The following is a 10,812-nucleotide window of genomic DNA, read 5'->3' as shown; positions in this document are numbered from 1 at the left end:
CCTTTAGCAGGGCTATTCGGGGATACCCATAGTGAACCCCCATGTAAGAGCATCTTTAGGGGGGTGTCAGGCTGAGTTCCCCAAAAACAACAGGACTTTTCGCCGATTTAGTTTTCTCCGGGTCCCGTTTTCGCACATTTGAAATTGGATGCGGGGATCCGCAGGGGCGCACGCAATAAGTTTTCAACAGCAAAATCTCCGATGACGGCGAAAAGTCCGGCAACTGACTTTTGGCTCCAAATATAACTCTTCCCCCCTCCAATTAAGGGGGGGTGGTTGATGAAGGGATGCACTGCAGCGCATAGGAGCGCTCAGCAATTAGCGACAAGGGCTGCAGGGTGGATGTAGGGGGCTTGCATGGCCAGGAGCGCTTGCCGGGATGAAAGGGCTGGCTGGGACCTGTAGTTCCACGGTTGAAAGTAGCGGCGAGGGATGCGCTATTAGCGGGATGAGTCTAGAAGTAGACGGGTTGCCGTGGTTAACATGCGCCTCAGTATAGGCGACTAGGAATAGCAGGGAGCAGAGGGGGGGTGGTAATGATGGAGTGCACTGCAGAGCATGGTGGTGCCTAGCAATTAAGGGCAAGGCCTACAAGGTGTACATTGGGGCTAGCATTGCCAGGCGTGCTTGCATGGATGAAAGGGCTGGCTGGGACCTGTAGTTCCACGGCTGAAAGTAGCGGCGGGAGATGCGCTATTAGCGGGCAGCGTCTTAAGCTAGATGGATGTGCCCATGTCCAGGCATCCAGGATAACGGGGAGCACAGGGTGGGGTTGATGAAGGGGTGCACTGCACGCATGGGGGTGCCCAGAAATTAGGGACAAGGCCTGCAAGATGTACGTTGGGGCTAGCATTGCCAGGACCGCTTGCATGGATGAAAGGGCTGGCTGGGACCTGTATTTCCACGGTTGAAAGTAGTGTCTTGGGATGCGCTATTAGCAGGCAGCACGTAGGATATGGATACCTTTTTGTATTGTCTAAAAGTAACGATCTTTTATCTGTCGACCAAGTTGGCATCGATCTTGGACTAGGCGATCTTTTCTCTGTCAATCTACTAACTGTCGACCTATTTGGCTTCGATCTTGAACTCGTCGATCTTTGATATGTCGATCAATTCACTGTCTACCTATTTGGCGTCGATCTGTTATTCTGTCCATCTTGTTTGTTGTTGATCTGCATATCGTCGATATGCTTTGTTTCGATTTTATGTTGTGTTGATCTGCTTTGTTTCGATCTTATGTTGTGTCGATCTCATGTCCTCGTCGATCTTCAGGTGGTCGATCTAGGGGTCTGGTCGATCTATGGTTTGTCGAGCAATTGTTCCTGTCAACCTAGTTGGAGCCGATGTACTGTGGTCGATGTATGTATTGTTGATCTCAGTTAAGTTGATCAAACAACCGACAATAACATCCTACACTACAGAAAGCAATAAAATATAAAAGGGCTCTAATGTTCAGACCTCCCGCATCCTGGTAACGATAAACACAGTAGTATACTCATTTGATGCAGCAGATTGTTTACTTTTTAAAATGATACTGTATGCCTATCTTATTATTGCTGTACAATTTATGAGTTTCATTCAAACTAGAAAAAAAGGTAATTATCATTTTCAAGTGCCTACAGTATAGCTGTGCTGCAGCATAATTTCAAGCGGCAAACACATAAGCACATGGAAGCTAGTCAGCTATCTTGGCTTTTCATGTTTGAGATACTGCAAGAACTGTTTTTTGTCACACCTTCATTAACATATCAAAAAACCATACTATTCAAAGAAACTAGGCTTGCGTTATGCTGTAAGCTACAGTAGGGACCCCCCTACACACATACATTCACAAATACCACATCCTAATTACATATACAGAGGCCTTGATTTAGACCTCATCATACATAGGGCCCCATATTGAACACTTATAGATATAGGATAATTTGTTGTATAATAGTAGAACAAATATAATATTCATTCAATAATTAATTGATAACTAATTCATTATTTCACTAAGGAAGTTTCCAGTTTACCACATCAGCTAAAAATACGGCAAGGACAATTAGATTTTTTTTCAGACAGATTGCAATCAAGATATAGCTTCATCTAAGACATTATTTACATTTCCCAGTGACCTGTGTTAATATCCATAAGACCTGCTGTGTGGGAATGAAGTTCTCAATATTGTATAGGATTGGTGAATTAATTTTACAGACCTGATTTTTCAACCTAGCGAAAATATCTAATAATGACCATAACCGGGCATCCATTGTGCATGTTCTGCTCATAAGTCCAAGCATCACCAAAGCACATACCAGCTAATCAACTTTCAATGATGTGTGTGTTTATGAAGGAATTGTGGTTGGAAATGCCTTTAATGGACTCCACATTGTGCCTATTCTACAGGGAGCAAGCACAAGTTACTAGACATTTAAAAAAAATACACACCTCAAATTAATCAGATTGACAGTTCATGTTACATCTATCCAATTGTTGGAGTATGATAACGGTGCTCCAGCCAATCAGCTCCTAACTGACAGTTGGGAGCTGATTGGCTTGAGCACCATTTATCATACGCAATGAGTTTTAAAACTCGTTGCATATGATAAAACCCATTAATAAATAAGCTCCTAATATGTACAAAGTACAAACCCCTGACATCTCAGGTGGTCGTAGGAAGCATTTTTTTTCTAAAACTATTTTTAAACATTTGCCTTCTATCATTAGAACTATAGCCAGAGTTCCAGTTGCTACGCAAAATACATCCCAACTAAGATCCTTTGGGAGCTACCCAAAGGATTTTTTTTGGCTTGGTTATATACAGCTCAGATGTCACACATCCTTGACAAAAACATCAAGTATCCCATTATCAGCTGTTATCTGCCTGAAAGTATTCCTCAGAAGAGGCGTATAATAATAATACAGTAATAAATTACTGCTTCATAAAATATTGTATCAGTCAAAGTATAAACCAAGTTGCAATATTAATGCCATTTTCATCTTGTAGAATAATTAGGTCACTTATGACCTATCAGATATTCTTAGTGATTTTTGTTATCCATATTTACCCTTCTACAAGAATTAGGTCTACAGTATCAATCACTAACACCAGCCTATCATCAACTTGACTGCACTGTATTATAAGTATACATGAAATATTGAATCATTCTTTCTCTCAATACAAACAAGACATCTGTCTACTTAATGCACAAACAAATAGACATATATCTTCCTTAAAAATGTCTCGGGCAAATGATGGATAAAGAGTGCCCTCTGTTCTTTGTTAAGCAGTCCACAGGTACTGACAGTGACAGAGTCATTCTGACACGTTTATCATAGTATACCTGTGGCCTGCCTAACAGAGGACAGAAGATGCTCTTTATCCTTCATTTGCCTGGCTTACAGTATATTTCCCAGATAAAACTATAGTAAGTGTGACCGGCACTAAATGCCCAAGAAGATGTTCACAAGAAGATCTAATTCCTAAATTGACAGCCCGAATGACTGGGATAAATCACACGATCGTATAAAATGAATAGACAAATTTATTCCACAAATAAAAGTTTAAAATATATATATATTCCATAAGTATTCACAACAAAAACATAGGATATTGGATATATACAGCACAAAACCCAATGTCCTTAATGTTTTTCTCACCCTTTTCCGGTGCTGCGGTGGGCGGGTGCTTTGATTGGCGCAAAAAAGGTCCCGGGCTCAGCTGCTTTGCACCACTGCAGTAAAGTTTATTAAGCCGGTTCTGTGTTCAAAGTGCTGGGATCATCCAAGTTAGGACCTGATTCAGACCCGTTCGCTAGTTGTGGCCGCTCGCTCCCAGAGTATGGAAATTCAGCTAAGTGATGCCAAGGCATCCACAAGCACAGCAAGACATATGCACGCCCACTATGTCTTGGCAAGTGATCACTTTGTATTTATAGATGCCCAACAGCCTGTCTTTAGCCGCCCACTAGCGTACGTCATCTCCAGGATGTATATACAACCATTGGTACATCGGGAACCATCGGAACAGACAGCAGCACTTGCGGCTGACTGTACCCTTTCGCAAGCCCTGCGAGCAGTTCTGTGTAAAAATCTCCCAGGTGACGTGTACTATGACGCTGCCTGTTAATTATGCACGCCTCTGAAAGTGTTGAAACACTCTGGCACACCTGCGTCCACAACGCCACTCCCCCGTTACTACTGGCCTGCCCCTGTTACCACCCACAAACGGCCTCTCCTGTCACTCATTCCACTGGGCTGTCTTGGCTGGGCGAGCGAGCACATTCCAATTGCTCATACTAGTTTGCACATGTGCACTGCGAACTATACGCATGCGCACATTAGTAATCATTGTCTGCAACGAGCGGCCGCTTGCTAGCGAATGGGTCTGAATCAGGTCCAAAGTACTTTCATAAAAAGTTAAAAGTGTTGAAAAGAAACAGATTCCTTTGACTAAATACAAGCTGGTAGTAATAATGAGTAATACCTAAATTTGCGCAATAAAGCAGCCTCACACATACAGTCAGGTGCTTAAATATTGGGACATTTACATAATTTTCATATTTTGGCCTCTATTCACCACTACAATGGCTTTGAAATGAAACAAACAAGATGTGCTTTAACTACAGACTTTCAGATTTCATTTGAGGGTAATTACATCCGAATCAGGTGAACGGTGTATGAATTACAACGGTTTCTATATGTGCCTCCCACTTTTTAAGGGACCAAAAATAATGGGACTATCAACTCAAAAGCTATTTCATGGACAGGTGTGGGCTATTCCCTCGTTATTTCATTATCAATTAAGCTGGTAAAAGGTCTGGAGTTGATTCTAGGTGTGACATTTGCATTTGGAATCAGTTGGTGTCGACTCTCAATATGAGATCCAAAGAGCTGTCACTATCCATGAAGCAAGCCATCATTAGGCTGAAAAATCAAAACAGCCATCTTTAAATTTTAGACACTGATTCTCTTCACATGGAAAATGAGAAGGGAATATTAAAAGTTTTTGTGGCATTAAGCAGATGATAGAAAATTAGAATTGTAGAGATATTGAGAAAAAACTTGCACAATAAGAAATTAAATGGATTTTTACACTTGATACTTTGAATCCGAATGGTCATAATGTCAAGATTGAATTGAAGTGGTTTTTAGATTTACTTGCACTTTATTATGTTTTTATATCTATATGTATTCTGACTATTAATGAGTTTTTATCTATTTATTGCATGTGCCACCTCATCAACCATCAAAGAAATCTACTGTCGTCACTGAAAGTCTGGTCATGTAAGAAATCTCCCCCTTCTGGTATATAGATGGACTCTGCTGGAATACAAAGTACAGCAGTAGATTTTATGGGTATGAAGCTGGGGGACTATTACATGACAAGCAAATATGGAAAATAATGGATCTATATTTATTGGGAAGATATATGAGAGAAATGGTCTCTAATCCAAAGATGTGTGTTATGGATGATGTTGACCATGAAAATAGGATGGATAAAAGTTCCTTTTTTATTCCGAGATCTATATTAAAGATGGATGAAGGTGGAAGTGGCACACAAACGTCACTTCCTGGGAATCAGTGTCTAAAATTTAAAGATGGATGCAAGGTGGAACGCATACCGGAGGTGTGCAATGAAATGCAAACATCAATTCCGATTGCGGATACCAGAAGTGAGATGGATCGAATATCCAGACAAGCGGTATAAATTCTATTGAGTTACAGTAGCATATTATCCATTCCTGACGAAGGAGTAATTCAAACATGCGTTGTACGGACACCATGGTACTAACTTGGATGATCCCAGCACTTTGAACACAGAACCAGCTTAATAAACTTTACTGCAGCAGTGCAAAGCAGTAGAGTTCGGGACATTTTTTGCGCCATTCAAAGCACCCGCCCACTGCAACACCGGAAAAGGGTGAGAAAAACCTTAAGGACATTGGGTTTTGTGCTGTATACATCCAATATCCTATGTTTATATAGTGAATACTTGTAGAATATATATATTTTAAACTTTTATTTGTGGAATAAATTTGTCTATTCATTTTATTCCGATTGTGTGATTTATCCCAGTCATTCGGGCTGTCAATGTATGAATGAGATCTTCTTATGAACATCTTCTTGGGCATTTAGCGCCGGTCACACTTACTATAGTTTTATCTGGCACATGTATTTGAGGGAGTGGGTGCCACTCTCCATTGTATGTGTGAGGCTGCTTTATCCTGGTTTATTGGGCAAATTTAGGTATTACTCATTATTACTACCAGCTTGTCAAAGGAATCTGTTTCTTTGCAACACTTTAAACTTTTTATGTAAGTGTGATGTGTAATACATTTATTGAACTTTTAAGATGGTAGCATGCTATGTGCTTCTTTGTTCTTTCCCTATGTTCCATATGTGGGCATCATAGATGGAAGAACCAATTGAACCTTTAAGGGGTTAGAGATAATACAATAGGGGAATTGTGTTTTAACTGTCTGGTGCCATTTGAATCTATCTGAATCTATCTATGTGTACTGCACTTTTTCACTCTTCCAACACCTGGTGATGTTTAAGATCTCTATATCAAACTATGCTTGTTGGATTCTTTTTTTGAGTATTAGTGACTTCACCTGAGAAGGGATATCCACTGGAATATTGAATATTGGGTGTACACCGTAGTGCCCTGTAATGCCACCATTTCTTTTACATTACAGGCTTTGAAAATGTCTTTACAGTACAATCCTTTCCAATGAAAGTGAAATTCCATCAGATCACTTCTATTATTAAAGGTAGGCACTGGCATAACTACCATAGGTACAGGGGGTGCGGCTGCTATGGGGCCTGTGTCGCCACTGGGGCCCGGCACTCTCCCTGCACCTAAGGTGCCAGGCCAGCCATATTTGCACCCTCCTTCAGCAGCAGTGTGCTGGGGCTGCGCAGGGCAGGCACATCTGACCTCCCGTTGGCTCTGCCTCCTTATCTTCTCACTGACTGATACTGGGAGGAGGCGTGGCCATGATCCAGAGATGTCCCAGCATACTCTGCATGGATCCTCCCAGCATCAGTCAGTGAGGAGAGATGGAGCCGACTGGGAGAGGAGATTTGCCTGCCCTGCACAGTACATTGCTGAAGGAGAACGTGACCATGGAGCAGAGGTAAGTCACAGAGGGGGAGGGGTGAGTTCATGGTGGTAGAGCGGAGAGGGGGTGATTGACAGAGGGGGGCCCATGAAAATGTGGCTATTGGGCCCCCCTAGGTCTAGTTAAGCCCCTGAAGGCAGGTATTTAATTTTAACACACAACTTCTTCTATTTCAAATGTTTGGTTTGTGGAACTGCCATAGGAACATAAATTGTGTCATGACATAATTCTGTTAGTGGCACAGTGGGAGAACACATGTAATAACAATCATTTATCCTATTATGTAGAAGATTCATAGATGATGTGATTTTTATCTGGACAGACAAACAAGAAGAACTTTAAAAAAAAAAAAAAAAAATGGATGCATACCAACAATACTTACAATCTTGATCTAACTTTTAAAAGAATCTTAAACCACAAAAAAGTAAAAAAATGTTTAGATTATTTCAAAGATAGCCAACTGGAAAAGTATACTTTTAAAAAGAAGGATTGCAATAATTTTATTGACAAAAAAGCAACCTTTATTCAACTTGGCATAGAAGGATTTCAAAAGGACAATTTAAAATAATAAAAACCAGCGGCAGATTGAACTAAAAAGCTTATATTGCTAGGATACATAGAAGATGAAGTCAGCAAAGTCTATGAAGATACACAAAACCTATAGTTGAAAACAATAGTATCAAATAAAAAAAATAGATTGTGGTGAAGCGATTTGAAAGTAAAAAAAGAACTCTGTTGGGTGAGCACTCTAATATATGTAATGTTAAATGACTTAAAATGCATAATGATTAATATAAGCTTCTACCACACTAGGCTAGTACATTAGTATAAGTAAAAAAAAAATTGTACACACTGTTTCTATTTAATACATACACAGAGAAAAATCAAAAATATATATAAACAAAGGTTTAAGTTGATTGTTTATAAATGTATATCTCCTATATGTTGGAAGTCACATAGCCGACAACAGAATTAGTAGCATAATAATGCTGACATCATACTTTTTAATGCTTCTAAATAATCAAACAACAAAATTCTTGTCTAAAGCCTAGGTATACACTAGGGGGTGTTAGTCCCCCCTTACCTAGTTAAGGCAAAATATCAAAAAGGATGATCATAGGCATATGTTATGCTTAAATTGCCATATTCTGAAAACAGTTTGTCCTCCTAGTGAATTAACTGGATCAGGATGGTCAGGGTAGAGAAACTGCTATTTCTGATTCTACTACTCCTCACTTTGGCCTAGGCTATCTATGAAGAGTGAGAGATCATTGAAAAGCAGGTTACCCCTAGAAACAACAGTGTAACAGTGACATTTCTCAGGTTTTCATTTTGCTGTTAGAGGTTTTACCAACCGGCATTGGACCTCTAATGAGAGAATTACTTAATCTGAGATAATCAGCGGTTAATAGAGGGATAGAGAGATGTTGTGATGACCCAAAAATACACAGGTTAACTGACAGTAAATATATGTGCAGAGAAAACACATTCAGACAATAATCATGAGTTAAATTGTTAATGATTAATTTAGTAAATGATAGTACTGTCTAGTCATACATTGATCACACTGTCAAAGTGTAGCATCTTCTCATATCCAAAAAAATAGATTAACAGAGACATGCCTCTTTTATAACTTAACAACAATCACTACAGCAATTTTAAAAATCCTCAAAACTACTGCCAATTCTTTGAAAAGACGATAAACTGGAGAAAATTTTGCCATAAGGCCCAGTATAAGTTACAAAAAAGCTGACATTCACATAGCAAAGTTGGTTCACAGCTCCATTATAATCACCAAAAATAATCTGAAACAGATGTGGATGTGAGAAGAGCCAAAAGGATTTTTTCACTGCATAAAATGTCAGGATACAACAGTACAGTAAATCCACAATGAAATGTTGTTCATTCACAAACAAGAAATAATACACAATTAAAGAGAAGAATCAAGGGGTTATTTATTTTTGAGAGTGCCCCTGTGGGTTACAATATGTAGGACACATTTTGAGACAACTCTTACAGGATATCTGAGCACATGCAGAATATAAAGAAGAAACTGGATGCACTAAGTATCTCCAGCCACTTTACTCAGTTACAAAACTGTGACATCAAACTAATAAAATTGACAGAAATAATGAAAATGGCTGACAACTGGAGAGGATGAGATTACATCAAAGCTATATATAAATAAGAGAACAAATAAATACAAATAACAAATAAATATACTAGTTAGAACCAATCTCCCTCACTGGTCTAATACTGATCTCATATCTGGTTTCCTTTTCAACTAATTAGGCTACACAGGGATGCAGTCAACATGTCAACAGTCATGATGTTGTCATTGATGAAATGTCGACATGGGGCATGTTGACATCTGCAGAATGTCAATATGTGCACATTGTCAACATCTGAAAAGTCGACATGTGATTTGCCGACATTCTCAGAATGCTGACAGTTAAGTTTAGACTGTGGTAGGGGAGGTTAGGGTTAGGCTGTAAGAGCATATGATTGGGCTGCAAGAGGGGATGGTTAGGGTTAGGCTGTGGGAGCGGAGGGAAGGTCAGGGTTAAGCTGCAGAGGATAGGGTTAGCATTAGTGGTTATCATTACTGCCAGAACCGCCGCAGAATTAAACAGAACTCACTGCCAGCTTCTCGCCAGAGCCGGAAGACACAGCTGGAGCCACAGGACCCGACAAACAAGATAAGTCACCTCTGGACCACCATGAACATTATGTTGACATTCTAATCATGTCGACATTTCATCAGTGTCGACATGATGAATGTCAAACTGCCAGGCATAATGAATATAGACAAATTATATCCAACCGGACCACACCTTGGCCCAGTGTCATTTATTTTTAAAACTGATGCCAGATATTTATATAAAGTCAGATTATAAGTGCAATTACTATTAGCTTATTTATATTCAAACACACTGATAAACACTGACATATCAAGGGTTACATAACTCATTAACATTGCCCTCCAGGCATAACACATATTTTATTTTGGATAACAATTCTAAGATTTCCAAAAAACCCACATTAGAACTTATGTATAGAGTAGTTTACTCAATCTGCTAGACATATTTTCACGGCTACAAACAAAAGAAAAGCTTACTTTATCTTCAAGATGTCTTTCCAATAATACAAATAAAGGCATAAGAAAAAAAACAGAGAGAAAAGGGCTACAACATTACCTATAAAACATCAAAAATAAGAATTACAGTATTTGTATCCATATAAACATACTTATACTTTTTGTTATATCTGAAAATAGATATTTCTGATTATATTAAATCATATGAAATTTCTGCTACTGTATATAAATTAGAATGTAATATGAATGCTTTACAGAAGTCACAGACATACAGCTTACAGTGATTTTACTTTGCGTTATACTAGACGTAAATGAAAAGAATCTTTCATGTTTATCATCACCATCTATGCACAGTCTTTTCGATATCTCTATAATGCAATTTCTTTATACAGTCTATTTGGAATGGCTCCAAATGCCAATTATCTCAAAATGATTTCTAATGAAATTAAAATGTATTTTTTATTAACCACCTGTAAATATAAAATCATGCATTAAAACCTTGAACCACATAGGAAAAAGCTTACACATCCCAAAAGAAGGAAACAACTTAATTGGATATCACCTTAATACTTATTAATTATCAATAGAGATGTGCGCTGACCCCTG

Source organism: Taudactylus pleione, unplaced genomic scaffold, assembly GCF_031769625.1.
Source record: "Taudactylus pleione unplaced genomic scaffold, aTauple2 ptg000093l, whole genome shotgun sequence".
Lineage (NCBI taxonomy): Eukaryota > Metazoa > Chordata > Amphibia > Anura > Myobatrachidae > Taudactylus > Taudactylus pleione.
This window is presented reverse-complemented; position numbering follows the sequence as displayed.